We start from the raw sequence: 21536 nt of genomic DNA, 5'->3' as shown, positions 1-21536 counted from the left end.
CAATGTATTTTCCCAAAGGATTCAAGCTATTTGTCTCTACTTTTCTGAAAGTCTTGAGGAAATATTTTTAAAAAGACCTTCACAAACTTTAACGCCCACAGGAAGAAAAAGAATCACATAGTTGGGGTCCTTCTCTATGTCTTATCTTTTTTTGCAAGGATGCATTGTAGTTGAACAAGAAATCCTATTATGCCTGAATAAGTTAGCAGTCATACAACTATTTGACCAGTTATTTTTTAATTTTATATTTTTCAGCCTTTGCTTCCTTAGTGCTCTCCACTTCACTTGGTGTAAGATTTATAAGAGAAGGAAAAAAGGCAGGAGTTATACTTTAATAATTTTTAAAACTTTCCTAAATGCTTATTGTGTATGTATCAGAAAGAAATTCAAGTTACTTCTTTATCCCATACTCTAGTGGGAAGAAATAAATTTTTATAAGCAATTTCTCCTGTGAAAAGGAGAAGAAAGTATACTACAGGCTGTACTTACAATCTAAATCATTCAAGATTACTTATTAATAACAAAATCAGATATCAGTCCTCAGTTTAGTAAGTAGAATGTTCCCATTATTACAACATTAAAGATATGGGACACCTGGGTGGCTCAGTTGTTAAGCATCTGCCTTCAGCTCAGGGTGTGATCCCAGGATCCAGGATAGAGTCCCACATCGGGCTCCCTGTAGGGAGCCTGCTTCTCCCTCTGCCTATGTCTCTGCCTCTGTCTTTCTGTGTCTCCCATGAATAAATAAATAAATAAATCTTTAAAAAAAGGAACATCATAGATATAGGCTTTAAAAATTAGAGTGAAATTTCTGTAGTAATTAATGGTTTACAAATTTAGAAAAGCAATACTACAGTTAATAAAGTGTTATTCAATATGCTTGTGTTAAAATATTTCTCTATTAGATTTTTGGAGAATATACATGATTTTAAAATGTGGCAAAATAACATCTATATTGCATTAAAGTGAATTATAGTGAATTTGATTTCATTGTAACACTCTTTCCAACCAAGTCATATTTTACATGACCTAACATAAATTTTGTGGTTTTAAAAAATGTTGATATATAAAGATTCAAGAAAATACAGATGATAATTTTTGTTCTGGAGAAGGATAAATTCATAAATTATGTTAATTTCAGATTTTAGTGTTTAAGATATATAAAACAATTGAACTTTTAACTCTGATAGTTACAGACTGTCTGTGATCATGCCACTGGGCTGTTTTTATAGTCAAATAAATAGATTTCATTCTGGGGTGAGGTAAAATATGATTACAGAATAATCAGCAATTAAATAATACATGAAAGCACTTATAAACAAGAAAAATATCAATGAAATAAGATATGCAAATCTTTTTAAACAGTTGATAATGTTCCTATTTTCCAGGTTTTTAAAAAATAACTCTCTACTTAATAAGCTGTTTTTCCAAATGTTATAGTCACTGATAAAGTAAAAAAAGAGTGATTATTTGGGGCTTACTTGTACCAGAATTTTATCCCTAAATATTTTTATGAGAAAATGAGATAAATAAAACTATTCAACACACACCAAAACACTGCCTGATATATTATTTAAGATTCTTTATTATGATATACATTGTCTACTATGTTAAAATTCTCAACTCAATAGAAAATACCATCTTAACCAACATAACCATGTTTGTAGGGCAGACTAGAGAAAAACAAAACCATATGGAATCTAATCTATGGAGCTATTCAGTACATTTAAGGTATAAAAAAAGGAATAATTTTTTTCTCATTATCAATTTTTTGATAAGCAAAGTATTTAGCAAAAAGTTAATAAAGGAGACCAGTAGACCTAGACAGTCTAAGTCATTTATAAAAGAAAATACACTCTTATATGGGTGACAGCAATCAGTACAGAACTGTGCAAAATTTAAACCAACACATGTATGAGAGCACATTTGGAAAAGGAAAAACTCACAGTATCATAAATACCATGTGTTCAGAAAATATGCATCTCAGACTTAGGCCTGTCTCTGCTAAAATAAGCAAGCTTCCAACACAAGCATTTACTGCCAAGACAAGGTTAACACAACACAAATCTTGCTACATATATATTCCCCATGGTTTACAATAAAGACATGATAGAGTCTGAATTACTAGGGCAAGCAGTAAATTCAAATTAATATAGGGACTGTGTACTTGTTTTCCAACCTAAGATTATGCTCAAATTATTGGGTGACCATGCATAGAGGAAATAACTGTTAAACAATAGGGACTTTCATTCTTTTTCATTTCTCCAAAGTTATATACTATAGTAAAAATCAAATCAAGGATTGTTACTCCAGATTCTCACCTTCACTAAGTCTCATAACATGAGTAATGAACCCCAAGATTTCTTGATATTGTTATTTAAGTCCATAGTATTATGTTCTTCTATAGGGATTTGTTGTTCTCAGCAAAATAATCATTTTAATCCTATATTTAAAATTTCCTCAAAACATTTGTATATGATTACAGTGAAAGATTCTGCCTTCTATAGAGAGAACTTCTAGAATATTTTATTGTTGATTTTGAAGATGGAACACTGTTCCCATCAGGGAAACAATGGACAATATATTTGTCAGTTTGGCATTCAGTGAAACTAACCAAAATATTACAGGGATAAATTACTCTAAACATTCCTTTACAACAATCTATCTCCAAATCTGGGCCCTTTTTACTGTATATTAATAACAGCTTGAAAATGATTGGCAATGTTAAAGTTTACAAGAGTACTATGCTCCTAGAAAACAAGAAAGAAATTACCCCCAGCCTTTTGTGTTCTAGAAAATGGTTTATCACAAAGAATTTCCCCTCCCCATATTATTTAGATAAAGACTAGTAGATGAATTCTTTGGGTTTATATGACAAGGCCAGATACAGATACTCCAAATTCCCATTATCTGTCTCATAAATGATTAGCTGAACTGTTTGTCTCCCAAGAATAGACTAACCTTGGGGAAAAAAATAACCTGAAGAACCAATTGAACAAGCCATATGTCTGTTCTACTCCTTCACACCAAATTTCCTCTAGCCTTGTTTTCTCCTGCCTATAAAAAATAACAGTGATAAAGATGCAGCATATTGCCCCCAGAGCTGGAGCTGAACTTTGCCCCCACCTCCTCTGGGGTTGGAGATAATATCCACTTCCAAGACTATTCCTGTGCCTGTCCCAGCTCCATGACCCTCACACCTTATATTCCAATGCTACTGCTGCTGCAAGTGCTCATGTGCCTCAGATCCCACTACTGCTGCTATGTATGTGCCTACATGCATTTCAGCGATAAATTCTCTTCACAGGAAAAAAGAGCAGAAAGACCACAGTAGCTATCACTAACAAGGACTCCAACAGCCCTTGCTATCACTATGGACACCTGTAGACTTGACTGTTGAAGACATCTGCAGCATTCACCAACACTGATCTTACAATATTTCTCCTTAAGTAGTATACCTGAAGAAAAAAAAAAAAGGTTTCTATTTCAGGATCTTGTGAAGAGGACCTTTCTCAACACATGTATGTACAACAGAAATATTTCCAATAGTAATATAAATGTTACTACTAGAAAGATTAGATGATACCACACAAAAAGGAATATTCTAGATTCCAGGTTAGAAATGTATACTTGGTTATATGCTTTTTGTTTGTGATTTTTTCTATGTGATAAAAATTCTTATTTTTCTACTGTAATGCTGCCTATATTATGAAGAAACATTCCTATAAAGAAATGAACTACTTGAACAGAAATATTGTGATACCTGAAAGTCTCCAACTCTTCTAATAATTAAATAATCCTAATAATTAAAATCATGTAAATTATTCTAATAATTAAATTCATGTAAAAATCATTTTTTAGAACAATTGATTGTTTTTACATTGTTTATCAAGCTTGCATTTTTTTTTCTTTTTTTTAGGGGTAGCAATTATTTTCTTTTTCTTTTTTTAATAATAAATTTATTTTTTATTGGTGTTCAATTTACCAACATACAGAATAACACCCAGTGCTCATCCCGTCAAGTGCCCCCCTCAGTGCCTGTCACCCATTCACCCCCAACCCCTGCCCTCCTCCCCTTCCATCACCCCTAGTTCGTTTCCCAGAATTAGGAGTCTTTATGTTCTGTCCCCTTTCTGATATTTACCACACATTTCTTCTCCCTTCCCTTATATTCCCTTTCACTATTATTTATATTCCCCAAATGAATGAGAAAAGACAATGTTTGTCCTACTCCGATTGACTTACTTCACTCAGCGTAATACCCTCCAGTTCCATCCACGTCGAAGCAAATGGTGGGTATCTGTCGTTTCTAATGGCTGAGTAATATTCCATTGTATACATAAACCACATCTTTATCCATTCATCTTTCGATGGACACCGAGGCTCCTTCCCCAGTTTGGCTATTATGGACATTGCTGCTAGAAACATCAGGGTGCAGGTGTCCCGGCGTTTCATTACATCTGAATCATTGGGGTAAATCCCCAACAGTACATTGCTGGGTCGTAGGGTAGATCTATTTTTAACTCTTTGAGGAACCTCCACACAGTTCTCCAGAGTGGCTGCACCAGTTCACATTCCCACCAACACTGTAAGAGGGTTCCCTTTTCTCTGCATCCTCTCCAACATTTGTGGTTTCCTGCCTTGTTAATGTTCCCCATTCTCACTGGTGTGAGGTGGTATCTCATTGTGGTTTTGATTTGTATTTCCCTGATGGCAAGTGATGCAGAGCATTTTCTCATGTGCATGTTGGCCATGTCTATGTCTTCCTCTGTGAGATTTCTCTTCATGTCTTTTGCCCATTTCATGATTGGATTGTTTATTTCTTTGGTGTTGAGTTTAAGAAGTTCTTTATAAATCTTGGAAACTAGCCCTTTATTTGATAGGTCATGTGCAAATATCTTCTCCCATTCTGTAGGTTGTCTTTGAGTTTTGTTGACTGTATCCTTTGCTGTGCAAAAGCTTCTTATCTTGGTGAAGTCCCAATAGTTCATTTTTGCTTTTGTTTATTTTGCCTTCGTGGATGTATCTTGCAAGAAGTTACTGTGGCTGAGTTCAAAAAGGGTGTTGCCTGTGTTCTCCTCTAGGATTTTGATGGAATCTTGTCTCACATTTAGATCTTTCATCCATTTTGAGTTTATCTTTGTGTATGGTGAAAGAGAGTGGTCTAGTTTCATTCTTCTGCATGTGGATGTCCAATTTTCCCAGCACCATTTATTGAAGAGGCTGTCTTTCTTCCAGTGGATAGTCTTTCCCCCTTTATGAAATATTAGTTGACCATAAAGTTCAGGGTCCACTTCTGGGTTATCTATTCTGTTCTATTGATCTATGTGTCTGTTTTTGTGCCAGTACCACACTGTCTTGATGACCACAGCTTTGTAGTACAACCTGAAATCAGGCATTGTGATGCCCCGAGATATGGTTTTCTTTTATAAAATTCCCCTGGCTATTCGGGGTCTTTTCTGATTCCACACAAATCTTAAAATAATTTGTTCCAACTCTCTGAAGAAAGTCCATGGTATTTTGATAGGGATTGCATTAAACGTGCAAATTGCCCTGGGTAACATTGACATCTTCACAATATTAATTCTGCCAATCCATGAGCATGGAATATTTTTCCATCTCTTTGTGTCTTCCTCAATTTCATTCAGAAGTGTTCTATAGTTTTTAGGGTATAGATCCTTTACCTCTTTAGTTAGGTTTATTCCTAGGTATGTTATGCTTTTGGGTGCAATTGGAAATGGGATGGACTCCTTAATTTCTTTTTCTTCAGTCTCATTGTTAGTGTATAGAAATGCCACTGACTTCTGGGCATTGATTTTGCATCCTGCCACACTGCCAAATTGCTATATGAGTTCTAGGAATCTAGGGGTGGAGTCTTTGGGTTTTCTATGTATAGTATCATGTCATCTGCAAAGAGGGGGAGTTTGACTTATTTTTTGCCAATTTGAATGCCTTTTATTTCTTTTTGTTGTCTGATTGCTGAGACTAGGATTTCTAGTAGTATGTGAAATAGCAGTGATGAGAGTGGACATCCCTATCTTGTTCCTGATCTTAGGGGAAAGGCTCTCAGTGTTTCCCCAATGAGAATGATATTTGCTGTGGGCTTTTCATAGATTGCTTTTAAGATGCTTAGGAATGTTCCCTCTATCCGTACACTCTGAAGAGTTTTGATCAGGAATGGATGCTGTATTTTGTCAAATGCTTTCTTTGCATCTAATGAGATGATCTTATGGTTCTTGTTTTTTCTCTTGATGATATGATCAATCATATTGTTTTATGAGTGTTGAGCCAGCCTTGCATCCCAGGGATAAATCCCACTTTGTCATGGTGAATAATCTTAATGTATTGTTGGATGCTATTGGCTAGTATCTTGTTGAGAATTTTTGCATCCATGTTCATCAGGGATATTGGTCTATATTTCTCCTTTTTGGTGGGGTCTTTGTCTGGTATTGGAATTAAGGTGATGCGGGCCTCATAGAACGAGTTTGGAAGTACTCCATCTCTTTCTATGTTTCCAAACAGCTTTAGTAGAATAGGCATGGTTTCTTCTTTAAACGTTTGATAGAATTCCCCAGGGAAGCCATCTGGCCCTGGACTCTTGTGTCTTGGGAGGTTTTTGATGACTACTTCAATTTCCTCCCTGATTATTGGCCTGTTCAGGTTTTATATTTCTTCCAGTTCCAGTTTTGGTGGTTTGTGGCTTTCCAGAAATGCATCCATTTCTTCTAGATTGCCTAATTTATTGGCATATGGCTGCTCATAATATGTTTTTAAAATCCTTTGTATTTCCTTGATGTTGGTGATGTTTTCTCCTTTCTCATTCATGATTTTATTCGTTTGAGTCTTTTCTCTTCTTTTTCATAAGGCAAGCTAATGGGTTATCTATCTTATTAATTCTTTCAAAGAACCAACTCCTGGTTTTGTTAATCTGTTCTACAGTTCTTCTGGTCTCTATTTCATGGATTTCTGCTCGAATCTTTATTAACTCTCTTCTGCTGCGTGTAGGATCTATTTGTTGTTTTTTCTCCAGCTCCTTTAGGTGCAAGGTTAGCTTTTGTATTAGAGTTCATTTCAGTTTTTGGATGGATGCTTGTAATGCGATGTATTCCCCCCCCCCAGGACTGCTTTTGCTGTATCCCAAAGGTTTTGAAGGGGTCTATCTTCATTCTCATTAGTTTCCATGAATGTTTCTAATTCTTCTCTAATTTCCTGGCTGACCCTTTCATCTTTTAGCAGGATGGTCCTTAACCTCCATGTGTTTGAAATCCTTACAAACTTCTTCTTGTGATTTATTTATATTTATTTATTTATTTATTTTTTCTTCTTGTGATTTAGTTCTAATTTCAAAGCACTATGGTCTGAAAATATGCAGGGGACGATCCCAATGTTTTGGTATTCATTCAGACCTGATTTGTGACCCAGTATGTGGTCTATTCTGGAGAAAGTTCCATGTGTACTTGATAATAATGTGTATTCAGTTGCGTTTGGATGTAAAGTTCTGTAAATATCTGTGAAATCCATCTGGTCCAGTGTATCATTTAAAGCTCTTGTTTCTTTGGAAATGTTGTGCTTAGAAAACCTGTCGATTGTAGAAAGTGCTACATTCAATTCACCAAGTATAAGTGTTTTTTTATCTAAGTATGTCTTAATTTTGGTTATTAATTGATTGATATACTTGGCAGGTCCCACATTCAGGGCATAAATATTGATGATTGTTAGGTCCTCTTATTGGATAGATTCTTTAAGTATGATATAGTGTCCCTCTTCATCTCTTACTACAGTCTTCGGGATAAACTTTAGTTCATCTGATATAAGGATGGCTATCCCTGCTTTCTTTTGAGGACCATTTGAATGGTACAGGGTTATCCAACCTTTTATTTTCGGGCTGGAGGTGTCCTTATGTCTAAAATGAGTCTCCTGTAGACAGCAAATAGATGGATCTTGCTTTTTTATCTAGTCTGAAACCCTGCGCCTTTTGATGGGGTCATTAACCCCATTCACGTTCACAGTTACAATTGACAGATATGAATTTAGTGTCATCATGATACCTATTCATTTCCTTTTTTTGTGGATTGTTTCCTTGATCTTCCTCTTTGTATTACAGAGTCCCCCTTAGTATTTTTTGGAAAGCCGGGTTGGTGGTCACATATTCTTTCAGTTTCTGCCTATCTTGGAAGCTATTTATCTCTCCTTTTATGTGAATGAGAGCCTTTCTGGATAAAGTATTCTTGGCTTCAGGTTCTTCTCATTTAGGACCCTGAATATATCCTGCCAGCCCTTTCTGGCCTGCCAGGTCTCTGTGGAGAGGTCTGCTGTTGATCTAATATTTCCACCCGTAAAAGTTAGAGATTTCTTGTGTCTTGCTGCTTTAAGGATCTTCTCTTTATCTTTGGAATTTGCAAGTTTCACTCTTAAATGTCAAGGTGTTGAGTGGTTTTTACTGATTTTAGCGGTGGGGGGGGATCTCTCTATTTCCTGGATATGGATGCCTGTTTCCCTCACCAAATTAGGGAAGATCTCAACTATAATTTGTTCAAATACATATTCTCGACATCTGTCCCTTTTGGCCCCCTCGTGGACCCCAAATAAACATAGATTTTTCCTTTTGAGGCTGTCATTTAATTCCCTTAATCTATCCTCATTATCTTTTAATTGTTTTTCTCTTTTTTCCTCTGTTTCCCTCCTTGCCATCAACTTGTCTTCTATGTCACTCACTTGTTCTTCTACCTCATTAACCCTGTCGTTAGGACCTCTAGTTTGGATTGCATCTCATTTAATTGATTTTTAATTTCTGCCTGATTAGATCTAAATTCTGTAGTCATGATGTCTCTTGAATCCTTTATGCTTTTTTTCTACAGCCACCAGTAGCTTTATAATTGTGCTTCTGATTTGGCTTTCTGACATTGAATTGTAATCCAAATTTTGTAACTCTGTGGGAGAGAGGACTGTTTCTGATTCTTTCTTTTGAGGTGAGTTTTTCCTTCTAGTCATTTTGCTCAGTGCAGAGTGGCCAAAAACAAGTTGTCCTGGGAAAAGGAGAAAAATACAGAAGAGAAAAAAGAAATAAAAAAAATGAAGAAAAAAGTGGGGGGAGCAAACAGAAAACAAAAAACAAGAGGGAGTATCTTCTTTTTTTAAAATTTTTTAAAATTTATTTATGATTGTCACACACAGAGAGAGAGAGAGAGGCAGAGACACAGTCAGAGGGAGAAGCAGGCTCCATGCACCGGGAGCCCGATGTGGGATTTGATCCCGAGTATCTAGGTTCGCACCCTGGGCCAAAGGCAGGCGCAAAACAGCTGCGCCACCCAGGGATCCCGAGAGAGTATCATCTGATTCTATATACTGTAAATCCCTCGACCTCCCCTGGAACCTTCCAGTGCTGCTTGGTCAATAACTTGCTTTTCCCTTGTTCATCTAGCTGGTCTTCTAGGGGAAGGGCCTGCTGTGCTGATTCTCAGGTGTGAGCACCTGGGAGAGCTGCTCAGCCCCCCCTGCCTGGTGCACTGCTCAGTGGGAGTATTTTATCCTGTTTATCCTGTGAGGCCCCAGCAGGAACAACAACAGTGGCAGTGGTCAGCTCTCCAGCCCTAGAGTCAGCTCCCACAGTAAGTACTGCAGCTCCCAGTCTGCAGGGGCCTGCATGCTTGGGGGCGTGGGCTCTGCACAGCTCGGGCTGCCCAGCAGCAGGAGCGTCCTGGCTGTCCTGTGTCCTCCTGCTTCCCCATGTCGGGGTGCGGGTGTCCCGGATCCAGGGCTGTGTACCCCAGTGCCCTGGGCTCCAGGCCTGCGCAGATGGAATCCTGCTCCCAGGCCCTGCAGCCCCCTCTGCATGGAGCCTCTATCCGATCCCCCTCGAGCACCTCCTGGGCCCAGCCAGGCGTGCACTGCAGACCTTTAGGGAGCTTGGCTGTGGGGTGTCGCACACTCTCCCCCGGGGCGCAGGACCTCTGTTAGTGTCCCAGGGAGCCTGAGGGCATTCCCGCCCTCCTGAAATCCTGCTCTAACTCCCTGTGAGCGCCTTTCCATCCGGGAAGGTTGGTGCAGCTCCTGCTTCTCACGGACGGGGCTTTCCTGTCCTGGGGGCTCTCGCCTGTGTCGTCTGAGCCCGGCTCCTCGCATGGTCCCTCCCCCTTGGATGCTTTTTATTTATTTATTTTTTTCCTTCTTCCTACCTTGATAGAAGCACAAACTCTTTTCACTGTAGCATTCCAGCTGTTCTCTCTTTACATCTCATGCCGAATTCCTAGGGTTTCAGGATGATTTGAAAGTTATCTAGGTAATTTGGTGGGGACAGGTGACTTGGGGACCCTACTCTTCTGCCATCTGGCCCCTCCCTCTAACCTGTTTTCTAAAAAAAGTAGTCTCCTTTGCAACAGAACTGGGAGATGTTTATGCTTAAAGGTATTCTCAAGAACGGTAGAGGTTTTAGGGAAAGGCACTGGGGGGAGATTCATATAGTTAATAAAGATAAAGACTAGAATGTAGACCTATAGAGAACAAGGGAATAAATGACTGAGAGGAGCACTCTTGTGCTGAGGACAAATAGCAGACATAGACCTCAAAATGTAATCTATCCTAGAAGCCACTTTTTGATTAGGTTGGTTTGTAGATTTATTTTTCCCTCAGGAACCTATTGCAGAGAGTAGAGCAGTCAGAAATTAATGCAGTATAACAAGCAATGTGTGGTGAGGAATCTTATAAGAGAGCCCTATCACATGTCACCGTCATCACAGTGTAACTGTGAGAATACCCAGAAATGTACTTTCCTGAGAAGCACCATAAGGGAATTAACACTGTGCGTTTGTGTGTGTGTGTAGGTAGGGGCAGAGGGTGAGGGAGAACCTTCACTAAAACAATCCAAAATATTCCAGATAGTCATTAAACAAACAAATAAAAATAGTAAGCTCAGAGGTAGAGGGTGATACCAGTACCCATAGTTGCTACAATATATCATATATAATGTCTATATTCTGAATGCACACACACCCTGGATTAGGCAAAGAACTAAGAGTGTCTACCCATACCCTAGAAAAGAAGCAGGCAACAGAATCTGCCTGTGAGTGACCAGCTGTCAGATTTAACAGAAGCAGATTTCAAAGTAGCCGTTACAGATATGTTCACAGAACCAAAGAAATAAAGGAAGATATGATGATAATATTGCATCAAATAGAGAATATCAGTAAAGAGATATAAATTTGGAAAAATATATATTCATGTCTTCTGCTCATTTTTAAATTGTATTATTTGGTTTTGAGGTGTTGAGTTTTATAAGATCTTTATATATTTTTTATACCAACCCTTTATCAGATATATGATATTTGCATCTTCTCTCATTCTGTGTGTTACCTTTTAGTTTTATTGTTTCCTATACTTTTTGTTTGGGATCAAGTCCCAATAGTTTATTTTTGTTTTTGTTTCCTTTCTTCAGGAGACATATCTAGGAAGACGTTGCTATGGCCAATGTCAAAGAGGTTACTGTCTGTGTTTTCCTCTAGGATTTTTTTGTTTCCTGTCTCATATTTAGATATTTAATCCATTTTGAATTTATTTTTGTCTATGTTGTAAGAAAGTGTTCCACTTTTTCATTCTTTCCCATGTTGTCCAGTTTTCCCAACACCATTTGTTGAAGAGACCATCCTTTTTTCTACTGGATATTATTTCTTGCTTTGTGGAAATTGATCATATTGTGGGTTTATTTCTGCACATTCTAATCTGTTCTATTTTCCTATGTGTCTATTTTTGTGTCAGAACCATACTGTCTTGATCACTATAGCTTTGCAATATGACTTGAAGTCCAGAATTGTGATGCCTTCAGCTTTGTTTCTGTATTTCAAGGTTGCTTTGGCTATTAGGGTTCTTTTGTGGTTTCATACAAATTTTGGGATTATATGTTCTAGTTCTGTGAAAAATGCTGGTGGTATATAGGGATTTCATTAACTTCCTTTGGGAAGTAGAGACATTTTAACAATATTTGTTTTTATGATCCATGCCATGGAATGTCTTTCCATTTCTTTGTTTTTATCTTCAATTCATTTTGTAAATGTTCTTTATAGTTTTCAGAGTACAAGTTTTTCATCTTGTTGTTAGGTTTATTCCTAGGTATCTTATGATTTTTGGTGCAATTGTAAATGGGACGGATTCTTCAATTTCCCTTTCTGCTGCTTTTTTGGTGTATAGAAATGCAACAGATTTCTGTAGGTTGATTTTGTATCCTGTGACTTTACTGAATTCATATATCAGTTCTAGCAATTTTTTGTTTTTGGTTTTTCTGTATAGATTATTCTGTCATCTGCAAATAGTGAAAGTTTGACTTCTTCCTTGCAAATTTGGATGCCTTTTAATTATTTTTGTTTTCTGATCTCTGTGGCTAAGACTTTGAATACCATTTTAGAAGACAGTGGTGAGAGTGGACATCCCTGTCTTGTTCCTGACTATAGAGGAAAAGCTGTCTTGCTCTATTGGTGGAAATGTAAACTGGTGCAATGACTGGAAAATACCATGGAGGTTCCTCAAAAAGTTAAAAAGAGAAGTATCTTATGATCCACCAATTGCACTACTTGGTATTTACCCAAAGAATACAAAAATATTAATTGAAAGGGATACATGCATTTTGATGTTTATAAAAGCATTATCTACAATACCAAAACTATGGAATATTTTAGTGTCCATAATAAATATTACTCAACCATAAGAAAGAATGAAATATTGCCATTTGCAATGGCATAGATGGAGCTAGAGAGTATTATGGTAAGTAAGTCAGAAAAAGACAAACCATATGATTCCACTCATGTATATAAGAAGAAAACAAAGGAACCTAGGGGGGAAAAAAGAGATGGAGAGTCAAACCAATAAACAGACTCTTAACTTTAGAGAACAAACTGATGGCTATCACAGAAAAGGTAGTTGGGGGATGGATTAAATAAGTTGTGGGGACTAGGGAGTGAACTTGTGATGAACACTAGGTGTGTGGAAGTGTTGAATGACTACATTTCTATACCTGACATCAATATTACATTTTATGTTGACTAATTGGAATTTAAATAAAAACTTTAAACAATAAAAATTTAAAATTAAAAAGAGATTACCAAAAAAACCCCAACAACAAAAATGTGAATCCTGGAGTAGAAAATTCAGTAAATAATCAATCAGTGAAAAGGAATTCAAGAAAGGAGAAATAGGGGAGCAAAAAGAACCATGAATCACATAGTAAACAATAAGTAAAATAACAGTTGTAAATCCAACTGTATCAATAATAACATTACATCTGAATATGATAAACAATTCAACAAAAGAAGAGACTCTAAAATAAATAAAAATATGTACTAGCCATATAGGAGACACATTTCATATTCAATGATAAAATTAACTGAAAGTAAAAAGATGAAAAAAGCTATCATGCAAATTGCTAACACAAGAAAGCTGTAATGGTAGTACTGATATGAGACAAAATAGAACTTAAAGCACAAAATGTTACTAAAGGTATAGAGGAACATTTATAATGACAAAAGAGTCAACACATCAAGATGATGTAACAACTATAAACATGCATACCTAGTAGCAGAGCTCCAAAGTGCGTAAACAAAATGACAAAAATGAAGGTAGAAATTGGCAATTTAATAAGAGTTGAAGTCATCTCTATTTCATCTTCAATAATGGATAGAACTAGACAGAATATCAACAAGGATATATAAGACTTGGACAACACTAAAAATCAATGAGCCTTAACAGATATCTTTAGAACACTCTACCAAACAAAAACAACATAAATTTACCCCCTGTGTTTTCTTTTCTTTTTTTTTTTATGATAGGCACACAGTGAGAGAGAGAGAGGCAGAGACACAGGCAGAGGGAGAAGCAGGCTCCATGCACCGGGAGCCGGACGTGGGATTCGATCCCAGGTCTCCAGGATCGCGCCCTGGGCCAAAGGCAGGCGCCAAACCGCTGCGCCACCCAGGGATCCCTACCCCCTGTGTTTTCTGCTAAGAATTTTATGTTTTCTCTTCCATTTGTGGCTTGATAAATTTTGAGTTTATTTTCTGTGTGTGTGGTGTAAGGTAAGGGTCTAGTTTTATTCTTCTGCATGTGGCTATTCAGTCTTACCACCGCTGTTAGTTGAAAAGGTTATTCTTTACCTATTGAGTGATCTTGACCCTCATTAAAAATCACAGATGTATGGGTTTATTCTTGGATGCTAAATCTTATTCCATTAATCTCCATGTTTTTCTTTATGCCATTGTGACACTCTCTTGATTACCATTGACTTATGGCATGTTTAGAAATAAGATGAGTGAGTCCTCCTACTTTGTTTTTCTTCTTCACGATTGGTTTGGCCATTCCAAGTCCCTTGCAACTACATGTGAATTTTAGAAGCAGGTTGTCAGTTTCTACAAAAAAAGCCAGCTGGGGGATCCTTGGGTGGCGCAGCGGTTTGGCGCCTGCCTTTGGCCCAGGGCGCGATCCTGGAGACCCAGGATTGAATCCCACGTCGGGCTCCTGGCGCATGGAGCCTGCTTCTCCCTCTGCCTGTGTCTCTGCCTCTCTCTCTCTCTCTGTGACTATCAAAAATTAAAAAAAAAAAGCCAGCTGGGATATAGATTGCTTTGAATATGTAAGTTATTTTGGTGAGTATTGCCCCCTTAATAATGTTGAGTGTTCTGATCAATGAACATAAGATGTTTTCCATTTATTTAGATCTCCTTTAATATCTTTCAACAATGTTTTACAGTTTTAGAGTATGAGTTTTACATTTATTTTGTTATATTTATTGCTAAGCATTTTATTCTTTTTGATGTTAATAATTTTTTTGTGTGTGTGAGTACATTTTTATTTAATTGAATCAAATATTTCTGGAGAGGGTCCCAACAAATTGGCTTCTAGTTCTTGGAACCATCACCTCCCAGTGCTGAATTTCTTGACCACCTTATACAACTTAGGGCCCTAATTTTCCAAGGAGACAAACATTCAATTTCTGGTTTAGATTTGCATGAGAAAGAGACCTTAATTACTCTGATCTCTAACACCTCTGAGGAGCTGATTTGAGCTTTTCAGATGCAAAGAGTGTTAATTGGCTAAGGGGCCCAGGTGAGCTTACCCCTCCACCTCCAAGTGGGTAGGGGTTGGGGATGGGAATGAGGATGGGGCTGGGAGATGGGGAAGGGGGTTGAAGAGGAGGGGGCACTTCACATTGTCAGTTTCTTGGAGGTCTGCAAAGGGCAATGGAGAGATCAACACACAGCAGTTTTGCCTACTTTCCTCCCTTCAAGATCCTGCTCACCCCCATTTATCCTAGAAGCTTCCTCCAGCTCCACTCCCACCCCAGGATCTCCCCAGCTGATTCTTGGGCTCTCAGTGCCTCTCTGGGATCCTGGTTTATATATATATATATATATATATATATATATATATATATAGCCATTAGAAACGACAAATACCCACCATTTGCTTCAATGTGGAGGGACCTGGAGGGTATTATGCTGAGTGGAATAAGTCAATAGGAGAAGGACAAACATTATATGGCCTCATTCATTTGGGGAATATAAAAATTAGTGAAAGGTAATAAAGGGAAAGGAGAGAAAATGAGTGGGAAATATCAGTGAGGGTGACAAAACATGAAAGATACCTAACTCTCGGAAATAAACAAGGGGCAGTGGAAGGGGAAGTGGGCGGGGGGTGTAACTGGGTGATGGGCACTGAGGGGGGCACTTGGCGGGATGAGCACTGGGTGTTATGCTCTATGTTAGCAAATTGAACTCCCATAAAAAATTTTTTTAAAGAGAATTATAAAAATATTACCCACTCTTCAAGCTCTCCTAATTCTTTTCTCAAAGTATCTTTTGTGTTTTTTTTTCATTGTTATTCCACAAGTATTGCTTTAGATCAGATCTTTCTTTATTACATTTTCTTAACAGCCCAACTATTTTTTCCTTATCCTAACTTCCTTCTACCCTATTTTCTATAGAATACCAACATAAATAAAATTTCATTTGCCACTTGCATTTAAACCCATCTGTTACTTCCTGTTGTCTTTTAGAAAACATGTAAGCTCTCTAGTCCCTTATTCCAGTTCCTCCATAATTTGTCCCAATTTATCCTCTGCTTTTACTTTCCCTCACCCTTCATTATTCAGCATCTTCACGTTCCTCTTTCTCCAAATCATACCCACCCTTAAAGAATATGTATCTTGTATGTTTCTCAGATAAATCCATGAGTATTGAGCATATCTATTTGTTAATGAGGTGGTACAATTTTGGAGTTTACCTGAGCTGACAAAAGACAAATGAGTGATATAGAAGGAACATGCATTTGGAGTCAGGGAGATTTGGACACTTTCACTTACTAGCTGTTTGGCTTTTGGTAAATGATCTAATCTCTCAGACTCTCAGCTTCATCAACTACAAAATTGGGATGGTAATAATACCTGCCTTCACATTAAATTTGTGAGGATTAAATGAAATAACATAGGTAAATGTGCATAGTACAGACCTTAATATATAATAACCATCTAGTAAATGTCTATAGCTGCTATTATTATTAGAATTAGCATTAAAAAGAATAAAAGAGGGCAGCCCGGGTGGCTCAGCGGTTTGGTGCTGCCTTCGGCCCAGGGCGTGATCCTGGAGACCCAGGATCGAGTCCCATGTCGGGCTCCCTGCATGGAGCCTGTTTCTCCCTCTGCCTGTGTCTCTGTCTCTCATGAGTAAATAAATAAAATCTTAAAAAAAAGAATGAAAGAGTTTTAAATTAATAGGACTTCAGCTAAAAATTGATGCTGAAAATTTTGAAACCGAGACACTAAGATCAGGGCTCTTGACGATAGAGGACCTAGATAAATACTAAAAGTATTAACAGAAATAAAACAATGAATAAGTGTCAATGTTGGGTGTGGATTACATATTTCTGAGGTAACTACTTCAAGCAGAGTCTATTATGTTTTGAAGTTTGGACCAGAATTTTAAAAACTAGACTGCCCATAATGATATTTTTCTTATTTCAGGGAATTCTTCTTTTCCAGATGATTGCTATAAAAACTGAAATGTATAATTGACCAGGTATTGGCAGTCTTATGAATTAATGGTTTGCACTGTTATCTGACTTGCCATATGTTATCAAGTCAACTATATCAAAATTTCCTGTGCACAAGAACAATATCCTTCAGGTATTGGCATGATTCAATATCTCATATGATTATGGTCTTTGCTCTATATTCACCTTATTTATTTAACATTATCCCTTGCCTCATTTTATGTATTTTCTTGAAAGAATTTATAACTAAAATTATTGTGATTATTTTTATAATGGTTTATGTTTATAATGGTTATGTTTCCTTCTCCCTAATAGTTAAAATTTATTATTCTTTTTTTTTATTATTCTTTATGCTTGATGGTATCTTTGAGAATGTTACATGCATTTTATTTAAACATATCAATTTTATTGTGACATAAATATATAAGAAATATATAGAGAAAACAAACTTTTTACATAAACCTTTCAATACAGGTAGTTTTCTTTCACAGTTATTTAAACTTGGTAACATATTATTCATAATTTTAAATAAAAACTATTGGTTTGGTAATTAATTGATTAAGTTATTTATTTCACATTCTCATCTTCTAAAATCCCACCAGCCTATAATAGAGAATATGAGGAAGCTGGATTTCTACATTATATATGAACCATATTTCTTTTATACAATTCATATTCTCTTTTATTCATTTTTCAGTAATAAAGAAATAAAGTTTTAAAATTGAGTGTTTGCTATCTGAAGGTGCTTGAAAGTTCAAGTTTTATACTGAAAAGCCTCTAAAAGCAACATTATTCTCAGTCCTTCTATTTTATAAATATATTAAAAGATATTCATAAAATAGCAATTTTTAAAAATACATGATGCCTTATACTATCTTTTTCTGGGATGCTCAGAATGGTGTCTTCGAGTAGATTGGAATTTATGCAACAGTTTTAAAACCACCTATAAAAAGTGTCTGCAATGATACTTTTTTCCTCTTTGGAAAAAAAAAAGTTTTCTTCCCTGACTATATTGGCCATGGTTTCAGAGACCTCACATCATTATTTATGTTCAGTTAATGAAAAAGGGTTGGTAATGGCTGACAAACAGAAAAAAAAAATATGACCCTCGGGCTTTCTTTTTTTTAAGATTTTATTTATTTATTAGAGACACACACAGAAGGGTGGGGGGCAGAGACACAGGCAGAGGGAGAAGCAGGCCCCATGCAGGGAGCCCGACAAGAGTCTCGATCCGGGGTCTCCAGGATCACACCCTGGGCCAAAGGCAATGCTAAACCGCTGAGCCACCCGGGCTGCCCAAAATATTTTATTTATTTATTCATGAGAGACACACAGAGAGAGAGAAGCACAGACACAGGCAGAGGGAGAAACAGGCTCCATGCAGGGAGCCTGATGTGGGACTCGATCCCGGGTCTCCAGGATCACACCCTGGGCTGAACGCGGTGCTAAACCGCTGAGCCACCCGGGCTGCCCCCTCGGGCTTTCTATCACACTAATTTTCTATTACTACAGTTCATTCTCAACCATTTTTTTGTATAGTAAAGTCAGTGGTGTCACCATTCTCTCCCTTTATTAAGTATAATCACAGATTCAAGGTAGGAAAGAGCAAGAGGAAATCACATGGATAACAAACTGGATTGTAATCACAAGCTTTGCCTTTTTGATACAGATTTTTTAAGGCTTACATGTGTAAGTTCCAGTCTACTATAAATTCCATGTGTTTGTCTTATTCACTACTGTATCCCCAGCTCCTGGAATAGTTCCTAGCATACAGTAGATATTATGTATCCATCTGATGAATTAAAAAATTGATATTAGCTAACTAACCCTGAATTTTATTCATCCCTTGGCAAACACTGAAAAGACAAGTGAGCACTCACTAAGATTCTTTAAGAATTAGAGGATTTGAAAATAGTTCAGAGGACAGTCACATATCTGAGGAGAAAAAGTGGAAAAATCAGGAAAATACAGCATTTTTAAAATTTGCAATTATTCAGATTGGAGATGAAAAAGAAACCATAATATTGATCATCATGAACAAATTAAAGATGATTACCAGAAAAAAATGGTAAACTATTATTAATTTATATGAAAATAGAAAGAAAAAGGTTTCAAACTCCAATTATAGCATGAAATCTAAGCTGGTTAGCATTTTCTTTGAAATGTATGCATCTCTAGTGCTTTTGAAAACAGATTATTGGAGGGCCCTGTGGTGCTGGGCCTCTGCTGTGTCCTGCAGACCTTTGGGTCAGTCTGAGCTGATGATGAAGTTGATGAGGATGGTCAGTGGAAGAGGATCTGGGTAAAAGCAGAGAAAGCTCAAGGACAGATGATGAAGTAGTACAGAGAGCAGAAGAAGCTATTCAGTTGGATGGATAAAAAAGATCCCAAATGAAAAAAACTTAGAAATAAAAAAGTTTACCTTATAAGCTGAAGTGAAGAGAATGATGAAACTTATCATCAATTAATTGTATAAAAAGTAAGAAATTTTCTTGAAAGAACTGATTTTAAATGCTTCTGAAGCTTTACATAGGTAAGGTTAATATCACTGACTGATGAAAATGCTCTTTCTGGAAATGAAGAAAACTGTCAAAATTAAGTGTGACAAGTATAAGAACTGGCTACATAGAACAGACACTGGTGTAGGAATAACACAGAAAGAGCTCATTAAAAGCCTTGGCACCATAGGGGCACCTGGGTAGCTCCGTTTGTTAAGAATACAACTCTTGGTTTCAGCTCAAGTCATGATCTTGGGATCCTGGGATAAAGCCCTGAATCAGGTTCCCTGATCAGTGGTGAATCTGCTTGTCTCCCTCTCCCTCTGCCCTTCCCCCCATTTATGTCCTCTCTCTCTCTCTCTCTCTCAAATAAATACATAACCAAATCTTGAACAAGTGAATTTTTAAACAAAATGACTGAGGCCCAATAAGATGGCCAGTCAATTTCTGGATTGTTTGGCCGGTTTGGTGCCAGTTTCTATTCAAACTTCATTGTAGCAGATAAGGTTATTATCATGTCGAAACACAAAAACAGGGAAACACATCTAGAGGAGGAGGCAAGATGGTGGAAGAGTAGGGGTCCTCGTTTCATCTGGTCTTCTTAATTTAGCTAGACAACTATCAAACTTTCTTAAACACCTATGAATTCAACCTAATATATAAGGAAAGAACAGCTGGAACTGTACAGATAGAAAAGAGACCCCCCCCCTTTTTCTTGCAAGGTAGGAGTGCAGAGAAGAGACATATAGGGAATAAATCAGAAGATAAACAGTGGGGGGAAGGAACCTTTGTCAGCTGGCTAAGGGAAAGTGATACAGCCCTGGAGTTCAAAATCAGGACCTTTAGAAATCTCGTCCTTGGAACATGTGGGTAGTTCAGCAGTTGAGGGTCTGCCTTCAGCTCAGAGCATGATCCCAGGTCTATGGATCCAGTCCCACATTGGATTCCCTGTGAGGAGCCTGCTTCTCCCTCTGCCTATGTCTCTGCCTCTGTGTTTGTGTCTCATGAATAAATAAATAAAATCTTTTTTAAAAAAAGAAATCTGCTCCTGTGAGAGACTTCCTTGTCTGGAAGGTGCTGAGTGCTGAAGCAAGGCAGAATTCCTGGTGGGACAGTGGGGTCTCAATATTTCTAGAAGCACAGAAAGAACAGGGGTAACTGAGCCAACAGAGCTCCCAAACATTGGAGCAGAGAATAGCGTTTAGGTCAGCTAGCCTGGGAGGGTGCTCTCACCTTCTTTTGCCATAAACCTCAAACTGCTGCCAGATTAGCTGACTGCTTTCTGTGTTGGGTCCCTGCAAAGGACTGGAACCCAGCAATCCTCTACCTTTCTCCAAGAGAGTTGAAGTGGCTACACACTCATTGGGGAAAACAGTCCCTGTGCCAGGGCCCTGCGATGGACAGAAACCGCGTGACTTCCATTCATAGGAGAAAGGCAGAGAGGGTGCATGCATGAGTGGGAAGAGGCTCTCTCAGGCAGAACCATATAAAGTGCACAAATCAGTGTCCCTCTGCCTGCCTTCAGGGAAGATCTGAGAGGGAGGGCACTATAGGGTATATATCTATATATATTCAATGTAAGAGGGTTCCCCTTTCTGAGCATACTAGGCAACATTTGCTGTTTCTTCTTATTTTAGCCATTCTGACCAGTGTGATGTGGTATCTCATTGTGGTTTTAGTTTGTAGTTCCCTGATGACAAGTGAGGTGGAACATTTTTTCTTGTGCCTGTTGGCCATGTGTATGTCTTCTTTAAAGAAATGTCTATTCATATCTTCTGCACATTTCAGTGTCTGTTTTTATTTTTTTCAGATTTTGTTTATTATTTAGAGAAAGGGAGAGAGAGAGAGAGAGAGAGAGAGAGAGACCATGAGCAGGGTCAGAGGGAAAAGGAGGGGCAGAGGGAAAGGGAGATGCAGACTCTCTGCTGAGTGGGAAGCCTCATACAGGGCTTGATTTCAGGACCCTGAGATCATGACCTGAACCAAAGGGAGATGCTTAACCAACTGAGCCAC

The 21536-nt window shown here is 37.6% G+C and overlaps 1 long non-coding RNA gene across 2 annotated transcripts in view; it reads right to left on the bottom strand.

Annotated features, from left to right (window-relative positions):
• The window catches only part of LOC140628640 (uncharacterized), a 146976-nt gene that overhangs the window by 72227 nt on the left and 53213 nt on the right, over positions 1 to 21536 (bottom strand). Inside the window, exons 3-4 of one of the 2 annotated variants that reach the window (XR_012026673.1) lie at positions 4246 to 9026; positions 1568 to 3458 (exon numbers count right to left, since the gene is read on the bottom strand). The exons of the other annotated variant lie outside the window; for it this stretch is intronic. This is a non-coding gene — a long non-coding RNA (uncharacterized lncRNA). Of the gene's footprint in view, positions 1 to 1567; positions 3459 to 4245; positions 9027 to 21536 lie in introns of those variants that run through there. 2 annotated transcript variants of the gene reach the window in all.

Source organism: Canis lupus, chromosome X (assembly GCF_048164855.1).
Source record: "Canis lupus baileyi chromosome X, mCanLup2.hap1, whole genome shotgun sequence".
In the NCBI taxonomy this organism is placed as follows: domain Eukaryota; kingdom Metazoa; phylum Chordata; class Mammalia; order Carnivora; family Canidae; genus Canis; species Canis lupus.
Note: the sequence above shows the minus strand (reverse complement) of the source record. Positions and strands in the feature narration are given on the sequence as shown.